Below are 16,995 nucleotides of genomic sequence, written 5' to 3' on the forward strand. Positions count from 1 at the left end.
ACGAGAGAGAGAGAGAGATTAGAGACAAAACAGATCCGGGGACTGCCAGATCTCTCTAAGGGCAACATGCATTGCATTTTGATCATGCCGGTCTCATTTTCCTCTGTGACAAACCTTAACTTTTTAACCTTTGGTGAATACTATTTTCATTAAAAGATTTTTCCATTGTTGTGAGTTAAAAGTAATTTCAATGCTTATGCTTAGCAAATCAATAAGAAAAAAAAAAGTAGCCACCATGCGGATCTATATCTCTTTAAAAACATAAGTAGAGCATGTGTTACACAAATTAACAGAGTTCAAAACACTCAACAGTTTTGTCTCTTTTCTGCTCATAATCAGACAAAATCAAAGCCTCCCTGATGAATTTGCTCAACCATTTTCTCTTTTTAGATCTAGGTATTAGTTGTATCTTTGAAAGTGATTGATAGTCCTCTACATAACAAAACGATCTCTTCCCCTCCTCACTCAGAACATTCTCAGTTAAGTTTACTCCAATGCCTAGGAGGCTTCCGAGGTGTTATCACCTTCTCCCCACACTTGGGGAAGCAGCTAACACAAGTGGGACATACTACCTGGATATACTAATCACTCATCTGCACAGGTCAAGCATAAGGTTCATGTCCGAATTTACGTAGAATGACAGGCCTTAGTTACTTGGATATCCTATTTGAATCTTGAAAATAAACAGTGTCACCCAAAGATCAGTTGAAGCTGGATCATCTTGTTTAAATGTTTAAGTAAAAATGGTTCAAGTCCCCACCGAGCAGGTTAGTGGAAAAACCAGCAACAAGCAACCTCCTCCCTGAGCCTCTCAATATCCCTAGGGATTCTCCGGGGCTTCTAGTCTTTTTAGTCACTTTTGTTCTTACTACCTCTTTCCTCTGAATCCTTGCTTTCACAAGGATCTCCTCTCCGGCAGCTGTGTCTTTCTTTCAGGATAACATAGAAGTTAAGAGCACAGAATCTGGAGTCAGTTGTAGCTGAGTAACTCTGCCTCAGTTTCCTCATCTGTAAAAACGGGCTAATAGAACATCTCCTTAGAGGTTGTTTTTGATATTAAATGAGCATAAAGCACTTGGAAGAGGACTGCCACAGCGAAAGAGCTTTATAAGTATTAACTGTCTCCCTTTCTCACCTCTACCCAGAGGTACACAGCCCTTTTATCTCTGCTTTCCTGAAGCAGCCTTTGTGAGTGGAAGGATTGTACTCAAGGCTCAGCAGCAATAGAGGTGAGTGCATGTAGCCTGATTTGTCGATAATTGCAATGTCTGCTCCAGTCCTGCAAAGCACAAGATCACTCACTGACCATCTCCTCCTCAGTCCTTCCAGGTTCTCACCACGGTGCTTGAGCTATTCCCCTTCAACGTCCTCCTTACCCCTTCCTCCTCCCTCCTCCTTCTCAGCCCCCTCATTCCCTCTGCTCAGGCTCCCCAGACCCTCCAAATCCTCCCACTGTTTTGAAGAACAATTCAGCATCGCTATTTGCCCAGATGCATCATTTGGGCCAATCCTTTAGAAGCTTCAGCATTAGACTCTAAGAGGACTCTCCAGGCATTTTCCAAAATACAGAGCCATGTCAAGAAAGAAGTGTCCACTCCCCCAGGGCAGAAACAGCTGCCAACAGTTGCGATTTTGAAAAACACCTTTTCTCTGAGTCATACTCAATAATGACAACAATAACTAATACTTAGAATGTGCTTTGCAACCACCACAACTGCCTCACATCTATTATTATTGCAGTCCTCTGAAGGAGTACTTAAAACTTTCTGCATCTCTGTTTTCTCATCTGAAAAATGGAGAACATATAATAGCAACTACCTCATAGGGTCATTGTTAGAATGCAAAAAATCATCAAGACAGTGCCTGGCATTTGGCAAATGCTTAATTACTTTGTTATTTTCTCCATTTGACAGCTAATGAAATGGAAGCTGGGCAGTGCTGAGTCCCTTGGTCACAGTTACCGAGAGAAAAAGTGGGCTGGCTGAGATTTCATCCCAGGCTGCCTGCTACAAAGCTCATCATCTGCCTCCCTCGAATCAAGTGCTACACCCAATAATAGGGACTAAACCCACACCTGTAGCTTCTGAGTCGAGAGATCTGAATAGAGAAATCAGCAGTTAGAATAAAATTAAAATAGCTCTGAACATTTAAGAATGAGGGAATTTCACATGAAACACTAGATATAAGACTTCTCGTGTAAAAACTGAAGTATTTAGTCTACATGAGTTGATGGAAACCACCAGTTAGAGCTGAGTGGCTACTGCTTTTTCAGAATGTGGCCTCCTGGTATGCCAGTCTCCAGCTTGCTTTGCTTTGTTATTTTACCAACCTGGACCCTGCTAACATTTGCACTTGCACCCCTTGCCATTACTATGGCTAACCTAAGTATATAGCCTACATTTATATGAGTTTAGTGATTAACAAATCATCCCTTCCTACGTATGATGTAGTGGAAACTTCAGGAGACTCTAGTGAGCTGACTTTGTGGTGTCACAGCAACAAAAGGCACACAATTCTTTTGACACAGAAGCTTTCACAGTTGCTTCAGAATGGCCTCTCTCCTTGCCCTGGCCACTGTCCAGCGAACTGAATGGAAAGACCCTTCCAAAACTGCTCAGGTCCCTTACGCTGAAAACTCTGCTATGGAGGTTCTGAGACTTCTCTGAGCATGTCCACAGCACAGGTCTGGACACAGCTAAAGAGTCTGTGGTCGTACTCATGACGGATCTGCTTAAGACATTTTCCAGAGTGCATTTCCTTGACTCATTGCTGCAGGATGCTAGCCAGCCCCCCTACCACCAATTCCCATGGCTTCAATTCATCCTGGATCCAAATGACAGGATAATCTGCCTCAAACATCTATCTTATTACAACCCTCACGTGCTCCAAACCCTACAGAAACTCCCTATTGCTGCCTGCATCCAATCCACCTTTTTTAGTCTAGCATTCAAGGCCCTCATCAATTATTCTGTCCCTGGTGGAACATCTCCAGCCTTATCTTGAACCTCTCTATGACATGGCCCCTCTGCTCTAGATTAAACAGTTGGGGGACTGTCTGCATTTCCTGGCTTCTATTCTTGGTTCATCTTGCAGAAGCCATCCCTGGATTTCCTCCTCATCTAATCACATCTTTTTTTCTCTATCCTCTATTATGTATATATTTTATATCATGTCCCTGAAATTAGCTCAATTTTATGCTTTTTCCAAGCACAAAGAAATTAATACATCCCTCCCCTGTCTTGTGCTTATAAGAGGCATTACTAGTCAATCATGGTGCATTCCCCTGCTGAGCTGTTCACCGTTTCTAAATCTTTCTCAGTATTAAGCTCCAGGAAATGATCCCTTGTCAATTAGAGTCGGATATGGCGCATGACCTGTTTACCATCCCTGCTCTACCTTGAAGCGTCATCATAATTCTAAATGGTGGAAGTGGGAAGGCTCAGCAAGAGGACAAGGGCAAGGACAAGGGCTTCTTCGTTTATTTTTCCTCATTTTCTCTCCGAAGTTCAAGTCTCTCTATGTGAAATGTGTAGGTCATGGTCAATGGAATCATATAGTCCTTAAGATTGGTAACTGCTTCCCATCAATTCATCTCCAAGGCTGCCCGGACTCTTCTCAAAGTGTTCAAATTGCTATAGCAGATCCAGCCCCTTCTATGTTAAATTAGATGGGAAGGAGCAATATTCTTTTCCTAGAAGCCAGAGAAAATGTCTTTGCGTCTCATTGGATCCGAGTGAGTTACATGATCCTCCCTGATCCAATTCCTTTGCATGTGTGTGTGTATGTGGTGGAGTGGGGCACAAAGTGTTATAATTGGTCAGCACCGAGACTCATGCTTTACCCTTAAACCTGGAGTGATCATGCAAAGAAAAGTTGAGGGTGCCAGAAGACTAGGACTTGAAGGCTGCTGGGTATTAATTATCTTAAAAATTACATATTCATGTCTACCAGGTATGAGGCATCAGTCTAGGTTCTAGGGATACAGCAGTGAACAACATGAAGTTTCAACCCCCTGGAATTTATTATGTAGTTGAGGGATACAGAAAATAAATACATGTGTCTATAATAAATCTGATGGAGATAATTGTCGCATAAAAATATAAAACAGGATGAGGAACATAGTGAGGGCTATGATGCAGAGGGAGGTGTGACCATTACTATTTTATGTACAGTGGTTGGAGATGCTGCCTCTGTTAAAGCAAATCTTGGCAATGAGCTAAAGCAGTTGAGGAAGCAAACCAGACAGAGATACCTGGGGGAAGGGGAAGGACATTCCACATAGAGGGAAGAGCAGGAGCAAAGTCCTGAGGTGGGAGCATGGTTGCTGAACTTGAGGATCATCAGGAAGGCCAGTGTGGCTGGAGCAGAGTGAGCGAGGAGAAGACGGCAGGTGATGAGGTCAGGGGTTAACTGGTGGGAGGTGGGACAGGGAACTGATATTGGAGGATCTTTAAGGCCCTTGTGGTGACTTTGGCTTTTACTGTGAATGAGACGGAAAACTACTGGAAGGTGTTGAGCAGATGGTGATACAACCTAACTGTATCTTAAAAGAATCATTTTCATTTCTCTCTACAACCAGGGTCAGGGTAGAGGGGTGGGGTGGGAGTAGGATGACTAGCTAGGAGCCTACTACATTTTTTTTAGGCAGAAAATTGTGGTGATTTGTAGCAGGGTTGTAGTGATGGAAATGGTGAGAAGTGGTTGGGCTTGAGACATGTTCTGCAGGTAGAACAGATGAGATGTCCTGATACTGCATGTGGAGTGTGGAAAGAGAGGAGGCAAGGATGACTCCAGGGTTTTGGGCCTGAACAAAGGAAAGGACAGTGCTGCCACAGAGAAGACTGAGGGAAAGCAAGATTTAGGATGGAATGGTTTTGACTATTTTAGATGCTGAGAAGGGATATCAAATCAATAATTAATATATAAGCCTGTAGTTCAAGAGAGAGGGGCATGAGTTGGAGATTTAAGCTTGGGAGTTGTCAGTATCAAGATGGTATTTAGCCATGAGAAGAAATGAAGAAACCAAAGGGGTTTGTACAGATAGAAGAGAAACGCCATCCCAGGTGTGAGCTCTGCAGTCCCCTCCAGCAGGATCTGGGGCAAAAATGTCCCTTTACAGTGGCCCTGAGTGCTAACAGCTCCCCTTCCAGGGATTGCACAGTGAAAATAATTTTTCCCTTTGGTTTGACTTTTTGCTGAACTCCAATTTTTGTCTTTGAGTAAGACTTTTCTATTTCATTTTAAACTTTGCAAATGTTTTCCATGCATAGCCCCCTAAATATTGACACATCACGAAGGTCAGCCTAAATGGAACTGCCAAAGCAAATGCTGGGATAGCCAAGAGCAGAACTCTGGTTTATCTTGGAAGGCAGGATCACCATGCCTTGGCTTTCAAGGCCAGAATGGCCTGCACAAGGGCAGAGAAAGATATTGGCACAGGGCGGATGAGGTCATAGCCAAGTCCTGTCACTGCATGGGCACTTGGATAGGGCATGAGAAGTTTAGCCAGGTCAGGGGTCCTATACTGGGACCCCCAGACTCTGGGTCAGCATCCCAGTGACTGGTGCTCAGGCAAGCTGCAGGGCTCCTCTCTCCCCATTGGCCAGCTCGATTAATCTGGTGGCTAATCAGGCCCCTTTGAAGAGGGCGGGGGGTGGATGAAAGAGTGGCACACCTGTTTTCACTTGACTCCAATCCTGAAATAATTCTGTGGCTCCTACAAGATTTGAAACAAATTAAATTTGAAAGGTTAGAGAGGGCAGCTTTGAATGGTCGGCTCTGTGGAAAAATGCTGGTTTTCGCTCCAGGAAATGGCTTAACTGAGAGACTGTATTCCTGGCCTCGGTGGCTGGGGTGGCTGTCAGTGCATGACCGTGACTCGGGCCTTGTGGGGTGGGTTCTTTTGCCTTGTTATCTCTGGCATCAAGCTTTTGCTTTTTGGACTTTGATAATGTCAGTGGAAGGTTATAATGGTAACAACATGAAAGGCCGTTGTCAAGAGGAGAAGGCGTGCAACCCTATTTGGGGAATCTGTGTTTTAAGTAAAGATACACTCTGCAGTGACAGACGTGATTCTGTTAGCCCAGCACATGGAAGATTATTGTTGGACAGGACCCTTTAGAATAATTAGGCTCATGCTTCCTTTCAACAAATGAAAAGACTAAAGCCTGATGGAATCTCTGTTACAGGCAAAGCTGGAATAGCTAAGGCAGGGGTTCCAGGCTGGAGCTCTCCTATGCTTATCTTCCGAGTGGTCTCCAGGATGAATAAAAAGAAGTGTTGTCAGAAGAGTCCCAGGCCTCCATCTGCCTTCATAAGAATCTGAATCTTACTCAGGATTTGGGGAGTGAGGAGGCGGGAGTGGAACAGGAGGCAATTCCTCCCATCTGGACCAAAGCCCCAGGAGTTGCAATGATGAGAAAGAGATTTCCCCCCAGACTCAGAGCAGCAGCAGATCCTTTCCTTCTTCCACTGCTCGCCTTTTACCTGCAAATCCGTATGGAGCATCCTCCAGGTGCCAGGCAGTGGGCTGCTGAGATGGAAACTGGCAAGTGGGCCTCTCTCAGACTTACAGGCCTGCCACTTTGATCTTTCTTATAGACGCAGCCAGATGTGATCACTGTGACAACCTGCCTCCTTGATCTGTTGCCAACTAGGGGTTTGACAGAGAAGTTGAGAGCTATGAGGTCACTGCCTTTTATGGTATCCGTCATTAATACCTCCTCGGCAACAGTCAGAATTTTCTTGTCTGAGACCTAGGGCAGCTGATTAAGCACTCCTGTTAGCCCAGGGTCTGGTCCTGACTGATTTTAAGGCCTCTCTTCATCCCCTCCACAGAAAGAGAAGCTAGAAGGCCCAATTGCAAGGCCACTTTGACCTTTGCTTCAGGATCCTTGCAGACTGAGACATTTCAATCAGTCCAAAACACAGAGACCTCTCTAATGAGGACTCGTCAAGACCTTGTGTTTGATAAGGGGCGGATTCTGTCACTGTGTCAATTTTCCTTCCCACTGATGTTCCTGTGGCCTTTGATAGCACAGATCACACACACATAGGTATGTCTTTCATGCTTCTGAGCCTCACAGACCAGGGTCTGCCAAGCCATCATTAATATGCACCTCAGTGCAGCTGGTGGGGAAACTGATAGAAAAAAAGGAGCTGAGGTTCCCTTTTATGTGAGCTCAGGAAACCCACCGTATACAAATGTTAAAATGGAGATTGTTCTTCAGAGCAAAAGAGACCTATAGAACAAATTGTAGTCACTTGTGTCAGTGGCATTACAAAATTGGGGCTATTTACTGTCTTCTTTCTTAAACATTAAGCCTTAAACATCACCCAGTCCTGTGCCTTTTCTTCTAATTAGGCATAGTAGTGGTGGGAGTTTTTCTGGTTGCAAACAATAGAAGCCAATTCTGGAGAACTTCAGTAAAAAGATAATTTATTGGAGGCTGGAAACTAGGTTTAGAAATAGGGCAGAAACCAGTGCTGTTCTGGATGCAGGCAGAACTAACGATTTAGCCAGCTATGCTAAGTACTTTCTCTGGAATACATGCCCTCCACCCGTTTTCCCGTTCTTTAATTTTCATACAAGGAAAGGCAGGCTGTTTGGCTTAGTTTGGGTGATGTGGTTTTTCCTTGGGTGGCCAAGGCAGATAGGTGCAATGGGAGGGGTGACTTTTCAAAAGACACTAGTGTTGCCGTTCACTAGAGACTGGTTGCCAGACAGCTAAATAAGTCTACACCTAGGCTACAGTCAGCAGTGCTTAGTCAGTCTATTTCCTTCTTAAATCTGTACCTTTATATCTATCTAGTCTCATTGCCTTTGTCATGATGATCTCTACCTCAATAGAGCTGCCATAAGGAGTAAAAGAAATAGGGTATGAAATTTCTTAGCATAAAGTCTAGCATTTAGCTGAAGGATATTATTAATTGCATTTGAATTTGAATAGACTTTCTAAGAGACCTCCCTAACTACTTTATCTTCAGTCTATCCTCCATATCACTGCTAGAGTGAACATTCTAAAATGCTAATCTAATTGTGCCATGCCTCTGCTCAAAAAACCCCGATGGCTCCTATTGACTACAAAATAGTCTAAAATTTTTAGCTTGATATAATACTGCATATTTACTCTTTTATAAAGTAACACCCCGGTAAATGCTGAATAACTTGTGCCCTGGAGGAGGAGGGGCAGGGAATTTATGCATGTATATGTATACATTATTTGATTATAAAGTTTATTGATATAACATATGTTTAGCACACTCTTTACAAATAATTAAAAAGTACAATACTCTTGTAAACTTCCTTTAGCCAATCGATTCTTATAGAATGCTTTTGTTAATTCTTGCTAAACTCCTGTGTCTGTTGCTAATCTATAGTTGCAATTGATGAACAAGTATAGTTCCAACGTGTCAGTTGATATTTTCTTTTAGCACATAATATAAAGGGGAAACACTGAAACTTCACTTATCATCAAAGATGTGAGTCATCTTTGCTGAATCAGACATATGCAAAGACCGGAGGAATATTTGTTCAATATTTTGTGCCATTTACAATGTAATGGTTATGGATACATTTCCATCATTAACTTTCTCCATCACTTTCTTGAGTCTAGATAATCAATAAAAAAAAAAAAATTCATCCCTGATTGTCTTATGTTGTCCAGGCTGGTTTGGAACTCCTAAGCTCAAACAATCTTACCAGCCTCGGCCTCCGAAAGTGCTGGAATTACAGGCTCCTGGCCCATATAAATCTGAAAATGGCTATGTTTGATACCATCCTGCAAAATTTCTGAAATGTTAATGATTGGCTCTCACAAGTCAATGAAACCCAACTCCAGTACACCATTGCATTTACCCCTAAGGCTTAGCAAAAACTTATTTATAAACATTTAGGGAATGAAGGAATAAACGCAAGGCTTTATCTGATCCAAAATGACTTTACTAGTTTTCTTTCCTACCCTCTCCCACTATGGACCCTCCACTCCTGTCAACAAAGTGAGAAGGGCGCTCTGGTGAACATCAGTTATTTTTGCCTGCCAACAGCATTCACCTTCCTTTATCTTGGCAATGAGATACGGATTTTCCTTTAGGAAAGCTACCCCTCCCTTGCTCTGAGTATGTGAAGTTCAGGTGGAGTTATCCCATCACCTCATTCCTGGGTGGACATGTGACAGAAGTCTGGCTGTAACTAGGACACAGCAGGCCAGGGAGCAAACTGGGATGATCAGAGCCAACGAGTGCCAGTCCAGGGACATTTTCAGGAACCACTGGGAAGGAGATGTACTTTCTCTCTGGGGAGTACTAAGCTGGTAAGTTTGAGCTGCTGGGGGCCTTGCCTGCCACCACTTAGGGAAAACCTGTCTGAATCTGAAACCAATAAGAAAAAACAGAGGCAAGAGCTGGAGAAAGAGGTTATGGATGATCATTTGAGCACCTAAATTCAACTATTATTTTACTTCTCTGTGCCCCAGTTTTCCCATTCTGTGAAGTGGGGATCATGTGAGCACTCCCTTTATGAAGTTGTTTGGGAATTAAATGAAGTAAGACATATAAATCATTTAAGCAGTACCTGTATTGTTTACTGACATAAACTGATAATCCTTTAAAAAAAAAAAAAAAAAAAAAACAGTGATTATCTGTCACTTGTATCTAATACAGGTACCCAAGGAGTAAATTCAGTTGCTGGTGAAATCAAACCAGGGTGAACCTAAGGACCAGTCAGTTTGCAAGAAAAGGCAATAAGTAACCTGTTTTCACCCCAAGCTCTGTTTCTCTTCTCTTATTCTCCCTTTGTTAGAGTTCATGGTAGGATCAGTCAGGCTCCTGGTACAGAGCAGATATTGAAAAAAATATTTAGTCAACGAATGAATGAATACCTTAATGCCTTGTGTATTATTGATTGCTGTGAAACCAATTACCCCCAAAACTTAGTGGCTTAACAATAAACATTAATTAATTTTCACAGTTCTGTGGGCCAGGAATTTGGCAGCAACTTGTCTGGGCAGTTCTTGGTGGAGTCTCACATGAGACTGAGTCAGAAGTAAGCCAGGGCTGCAGTCATCTGAAGCCTTGACTGGGGCTGGAGGATTTGCTTCCAAGATGGCGCACTCCCATGGCTGGCAAGTTGGTGCTGCCTGTTGATGACAGTCCTCAGTTCCTCTCCACATGGGTCTCTCCACAGTGTTCATCAGTGACTTGCAGCATGGTGACTGGATCCCCCTAGACTAGAAATTGCAATGCCTCTGATAACATAACTCCTGAAAGTCCTAATCCAGTGTGGAGGATACTAAACTGTTCTTTGTCACACAGATCAACCCTGATTCACTGTGGGAGGGGACTACTTGAAGGGATGAAATAACAGAAGACAGGGATCATGTGGTACCACCTTGGAGGCTGGCTACTACAGCCTTGAATGGATCAAAATTCCTCTCATTAGTCTTGTCTTTGAACCACTGTAGGGGAAGGTGAGATCTTTTGAGTTGCTTGAGATTTGGCCTTTGTAAATTAAAGTTCCTGGTATTAATGACTCTTAGAAACCTTGGTGCTATAGCTTTAAAATATTAGCTGCTAGAAATTCGGATGTGGCAAAGCAATTGGGGAAAGATGCAGCCAAAACTTTCTCCTTGACCTCTACAAACACACACACTGTCACAATTCCTTTACTGCCTGTTGAGTTTTCACAATGAAAACATTCTTCCTGAACGGAAATGAAATTAAACTTTTCTGGGTAATCCCACACTTTTCCGAATATGTACTGACTTCAGACAAGTACATGTGTCACAGAGTAAATACAGCTCAAGGGCCCAGTTTATTCTTGGAAGAGTTGGAAGAACTGACATCATTTTCTTCTTCTGATCTGTGGGTATTTTTCACCTGGTGAGAATTGGCACCAACGCCTTTGCTCCAGGCATGGCAACACTTGGGTACTGTGTTTCCAAAGATTCCAACCTGAGCCTCACTGAGTTGGAAGAGGCTCAGGTTGGAATCTTTTATCATTTCCCTGGCATTCTTCCTTTACTCGTGGGCTATATATTTTCTCACCTCCTTTAATTCTGCACACAGCCAGGATAATGTATGATTTAGGTTAGGGTACAAACATGCAGGAATAGGGTATAATTGCAGGCTCTGGAAAACAGCCCCACCTAAAACTGCTCCTCAAGTCCTACTCATCATCTGTTCTCTCCTATGCAGCCTGTCCTGAATTTCACACAAGAAAGCTCAAGGCCATCAACATTTGGAGCAAAACTGGAGTTGGGCTGCAGGCCTTGAGCAGGCACTTTTATTAAATGTTATTATTTTATTTTTGCTTCTGAAGAGTTACCCTGAGATTTTCTTATAACTTTGTGTAATCCCTCACCCTTCTTCTAGCATAGTCGTCAACTTAATAAGCATTTATTAAGCCCCTACTGTGTGTCATCAGATGTGAGCGGCACTGGAGGTACGACGAGCCCATGGTTTCAGGGGAATGATGCGTAAGTCAGCACATGCTAAACATGTGCTAAGTACCCACATCAGTGCCAATCATGTAGGAGCCTTCACGGGGGACATGAGAAAGGAATGGAGGCCTTAAAGAAAAGAATATTTCACCAAACAAGAAAATGATTGATGGAGGGATCCCTGCCACCTCCAAAATATCCAGAAACACAGGTTTCATGTGAACCTTAGGAGCATTTGGGGGCAAAAGTAAGAAACCCAACATGGCACAGACAGCGTAGAGCCAAGAAAGGCTATGTCGGGCTGCAGAGGTGGGGTTATCAGTGCCCAGTAATTTGGATTCGTGCAACAGGCCAGGGGTTTTGAGACTTTTTTTTCAATTAGCAAAGCTTTTTTTTTTTCCTAACTAAAATTTCCCATAGAATCCCAATATTTAACACAGATACAAGACATAAGGTTACTTTTGTGGTCACACAGGGAAGGGTTTAGAGCAACCTTTTGGTTGAGTCTTTCCAGCCCCATCTTCCTACTCCACAGGGAAGCCACTAAATTACACTATAGAGAAGACCAAACACAGAACAGTTTTGAGAACACCTGCTATGGGCAAGAGGGAGCTTAGGTGGTTTTTCATAAAAAAGTGAAAGTGTCAGGCACGTGTGTGTGTGTGTATGTGTGTGCACGTGTGTGCGTGTGTGTGTGTGTGTGTGAATTGGCATTAGCATGGAAACAGATTTGGCAGTGAGACTAGTTAGGAGACTGTTGTGCTAGTCCAGGCAAGCCTCCTGGGACATTGGCAGTGGAAATCACAGTCTCCATTCAGAAACTTATCTAGCTCCCAGCTAAACCTGTAATCCCCTTCATAACCTCTTCTTTATGCGCCGCCTAGACCTACTTGAAGACTGTCAGTGATGAGGGACTCAGCACCTCCTGCTGGCTTACTCTACCTTTAGATTTTACTTCTGTTAATTATGGCTTGGGGCAGCTTTCATCTGCTGCTTTTCTCACTGCTTTGGTCGAGGTACAAATGTAAACCCTCTTTTGCTGGCAGCTTTTGTATGTTTCTCTGTTTGATCAACTCAACATTTGTGAGGTTCTCAGCATATGCCAGGCTTTGTGCTCTGTAGAAGGGGTACAAAATGAAGGAGCCCTTACTCTCAAAGGAAGTAAGGCCTTTTGGGGGTATGAGGGGTCAGGCTCATAATGACATCATTACTATATAGCTATGGGGACACTGATTAAGGATTAATGAATTCAGCCTGATTTGGTGTCTCTTGGGAAGTAGAAGAAGTCTCCCAACAGGGAGAGTACACTTACTTGTTGCCATATAAATTAGTTGAATTTAGTTTTGTCAACAGGGCAAAGAGAATGGAAAGATGATAGAGCGAGGAAGGGCATCATAGGCAGAGGTGATGGTGTGAGAGCACGCAAGGAGGTATATGAGAGTCCATCTGCAGGCTCCGTCTCCCTTTCTTTCAGCTGCTCCATCTATGACATGACATATAACCTAGCTGTTAAAAATGTGTCTTTTGGAGTCAGGCCGCTTGGGTTCATAACCCAACTGTTTCATGCATTAAGCTGTTCAATTTTTGGAAGATTGCCTAACCTTTCTCTGATATAGTTTTCTGGTCAGCAAAATGAGAATAGTAATATTACCTACTTTATAGGGTCGTTGTGAAAATTAAACAAGTTAATCTACATAGAGCAATTAGAACAGTGTCTGCCATGTAGTGAGTGGAATTGGTGGGGCATGCTTTGAACACATGGCAATTATGAATGGCAGGTTATAGACTCTACAGGAATTTCAGAGGCAAGTTCTCTGGATGTGGGGGCTGGCTGAATGCATAAGGTGAGAGAGGAAGAAGTACTGAAATTCAGGTGACCATCCCTGTCCCAGAAGGACTGTGCCTTTGGTGCAATTTGGTGTCCATTTAGGGGTGGGCTGAGGGGGACAGCTCAGCATAGGTGACCTGCCCAGTCAATCCTTGCTCCCCAAGGGCCTTTACTGAGAGTGCATTAGCACGGGCTCAGGAGCAAGTTGTTCCTCAGTTGGCAGTTGGAGTTTCTGGCACAAACAGTGTGGATTCCAGAAGAAGCCACAGGGAGCTGAAGGCTCTAGGGGTTGGCTTGGCATGTCTTTGAAGTTAAAGCCTCTGGGCATCTGTGTGCTTAGGCAAAGGCCAGAGGCCACAGAGCTGAGCGAGGTCACCACTATACCCAGGGTGGAGACAGCATGCCCTTCAAGCCCAGGGGCCAACCTGCAGCCCTGGCTTAGATCACTCAGAAATCACAGACCTCAGGAATTAAGTAAGGCCTAAATGATTTTCACTGTGATATGGTAGAGTGAGCACAGAGATTGGAGCCAGAAGACCCTGGCAAGTGTGACCTGAACTAGTTATTTAAACTCTCGGAGTCTGGGTCTTTCTTTCCTCACTTGTAAAGTAGACATAATGATTAACTCAGCCCTCACCTCGAGAAACACTGTCTATCCCAGAAAGTGACTATGAGGGTCAAATGAGCTCATGGGAATGAAAGTCCTTTTGAAAATGGAAGGCCATGCAGTTCCTGAATGTGTTGCACTCTCGCCTTCCCACCTTTAACTGTAACACCTGTAATATCTTTTTTACTATCTTGCCACTAGTAATCACTACGCACTTTTCCTTCCTTCCCTTCCTTCCTTCCTCTCCTAGACCTCCTCCTCCTCTTTCTTGTTCTTCTTCTTCTCCCCCTTCTCCTTCCCCTTCTTTTTCCTTTCCTTTCCTTTCTTTCTCTCCCAGTCTTTTGTGTCTTAGATTAGTTATGACTTCCTCAAGAAGACTTCCTTGTCCCTAAGAGTGAGCCGTGTACCTCTCTGTGTCCTCCCACATAGAGCCCCCTGCACTTTTATTATCACAACACTTTTTACTCTCTATTGGAATTACTTTTAAAACTGTCTCAGTGAAAGATTTTACATGCCCCTCAAGGGTAGGGTTGTGCCATAATCCCTGTAGTCATCCCAGTACTAGAGTACTCTGGGGATGTATATTTGAATAAACAAACAAATAAATGAATGAATTACTAAATTGCTGTGCAGATGTAAGCAGTTGCCATCATATTGGTCAACCAACATTTAAAGTGTGACTATCTTGTTTCAGGTCCTGTATTAAGGGCTGCGGATACAAAGATGGACAAGAACCTTCCTTCTGCTTCTCACTCATAGTAGAGCATGTAAGTAGATAATTATCACAGAGTGCACTTACAAAAGAGGTAAAGAGGTGACCCCTTCAGAAAGCATTGTAAGACACTGATGTAAAGGCATGATTCATTTTCACTGCCTTAGGGCATGTGATACAAGCAAGAGCACTGTTTTCTTCTGCTGGCTGGTAAGGTTGGGCTCTGCTTGTGGGAATGAGACAGGGCTGTGAACCATCTGTGATGGGCAGGTGAGATGAAGGCTGACATTTCAAGAATATTCCTAATGAAATCAAACCTTTAATTTGGAAAAATAACTGTATAAAGTGATTTTAAGCATTGAGGCGATGTTAGGTGTGTCAGGATGAATACTCCTCTGTTCAAACTTCCTGACCCTCCTCCTCCCATAATTTTTTTTTAACTTTCCTGTTCCTCCTCCTAAAATAGTCTCCAGGAAAAATGATGGCATTGATCTATTTTAGAAAGTATGGCATTGTTCCATCATTCTCCCATAAACTTATTTTTAATTATGAAAATCTTCTAGATCAATCTTGCTTTCCCTGTGGCTTTAGTAAGCTTTTTCATCCAGTGTTTCTGTGGAGATAGAATGAGCAGGTTCTCTGTCAGAAGCCAAGAGACCTTTTCTCCAAGCCAAACTATAATTAGCTCTGTGGCCTTCGACAAGCCACTTAATCTCCCAAGTAGGCTCTTCTTTTTCAAGCCAGGTCTTTGATTCTAGGTGTGGTTCAGTCAGACCCAAGAGTAAATCCTGGCGTCATCTTTGATGTTTCATTACCTCTTCATCAGCCCTCCCCACTCCTCAGACAGCCTATACAAATTTGTTAATTTTTCATTCACAATATTTTCTATAGGCATTGCTTTTTTTCTATCCCTAATTTTAGTTTAAGATCTTACCAAGTATCAAGTCATCATTTTGAGCGTCCTATCAGTGGGCCCTTGGTTAAGGAAGAGGAACAAAGAGACAGAGCCCAAATAACAAGTTAAGGGGTTGCCCTTCAGGCAGTGAAGGTGTGCAGGATTGACTTGAGAGAAAGAGTGACTGAATCTCAGGAGAGCCCCAGTTCAGCCCGTAGTCTCAGTCCAGCCCTGGCTCTGAGGTCCAGTGGATAATATATTGGAACAAAGGAAAGGAAAAAGAGACAGAAAAGAGAAGTAAAGGTCAAAGCAGGAAAAGAAACAAAGTATTGCCAGGTCAGGGCTTAATACTCCTGATCCAAGAAGCCCTCACAGCTTCCTAGGAGGTGTGGATGATTATCTCGTGTACATCCTTGGCCCACAGCCAGAGAGCTCTCAAGTGACAGGCAGAATTTGAACTCAAGTCTTTCTTTAAACTCAGAGTTCTTTCTGAATGGTAGAAGAAGCCATGTGCTAAACTCTAGAAACTCTTCTCATCATTCTGGCACCTTGGGATTTTTTCCAATCTCCTTTTAGGATGGTGTCAAACGTTTGTTGGCTCAAGCTGACATATTTCCATCTTTCTTTCTTTTTTTTTTTTTTTTTTCCTTTTCAAAAAGATAGGTCTGTGATCCTAGCATGGAGAGAAAGGTTGTATCTTTCCAAGTCCTAGTCAATCAGGTGTATTCATTGTACGCAGTTTTGTTTTATCACACATTTTGCTTCCGATATTCCAGATTTAACCTTATAGTAATATGTGCTTCATGCTCTTAGACCAGACAGGTACATCTCATGAGCTCCACCTTGATTTTCAGATTGGAGCTAAATTAGGCATTAAAATATGGTCACATAAATAAGAGCACCTGCATTTAGTCATCTTCCCGTTTTCAAATGTGAGCCTAAAGTCTTGGCTCTTATCTATATTTAAAACTGACATTGTTAAATGCATAAGCACATCTGAATTATTTATATTTAGGTTTATACAGTCTCCAGCTGCAACCATATATTTCAATATCTTTAAATTCCACGTTGCCATCTGGACCAGATTGCTGCTAAATCAAATCAGATAAACGTTACCTTTCCAGTACCTCTGATTTATATCAACCATTCATTTCCAAAAGCACAGCCCTGTTAAATCCAATCTACTTTCAAAAAGCTTATGAAATTAGCTCAGTTTTGAGGATTTGATATTCTTTCTCTGAAGCTTCAGCTTTGAAAGGGCTATTTGGACAGATAGAAAAGCAGTATGGAACCAGCAGAGCTAGGCGCCTGAGATTCGTTGATTATTGGGCAAATCTTCTGTGCCTGACTTCATCCAATTACTCAAGACTTTTCTCTAATCAAGTTATTGTGAGCCAGTTTATAGACCACAGACATAAAATATGCAGGTTTTAAAGTGTTGGGATGTTCTCTATAATTTAATTTGGCATCTCTCTGAGCTGGAGGAGAGTTTTAGCCGAATACTCAAAAGGTGGG

This window comes from Hylobates moloch, unplaced genomic scaffold (genome assembly GCF_009828535.3).
Source record: "Hylobates moloch isolate HMO894 unplaced genomic scaffold, HMol_V3 SCAFFOLD_11, whole genome shotgun sequence".
NCBI lineage: Eukaryota > Metazoa > Chordata > Mammalia > Primates > Hylobatidae > Hylobates > Hylobates moloch.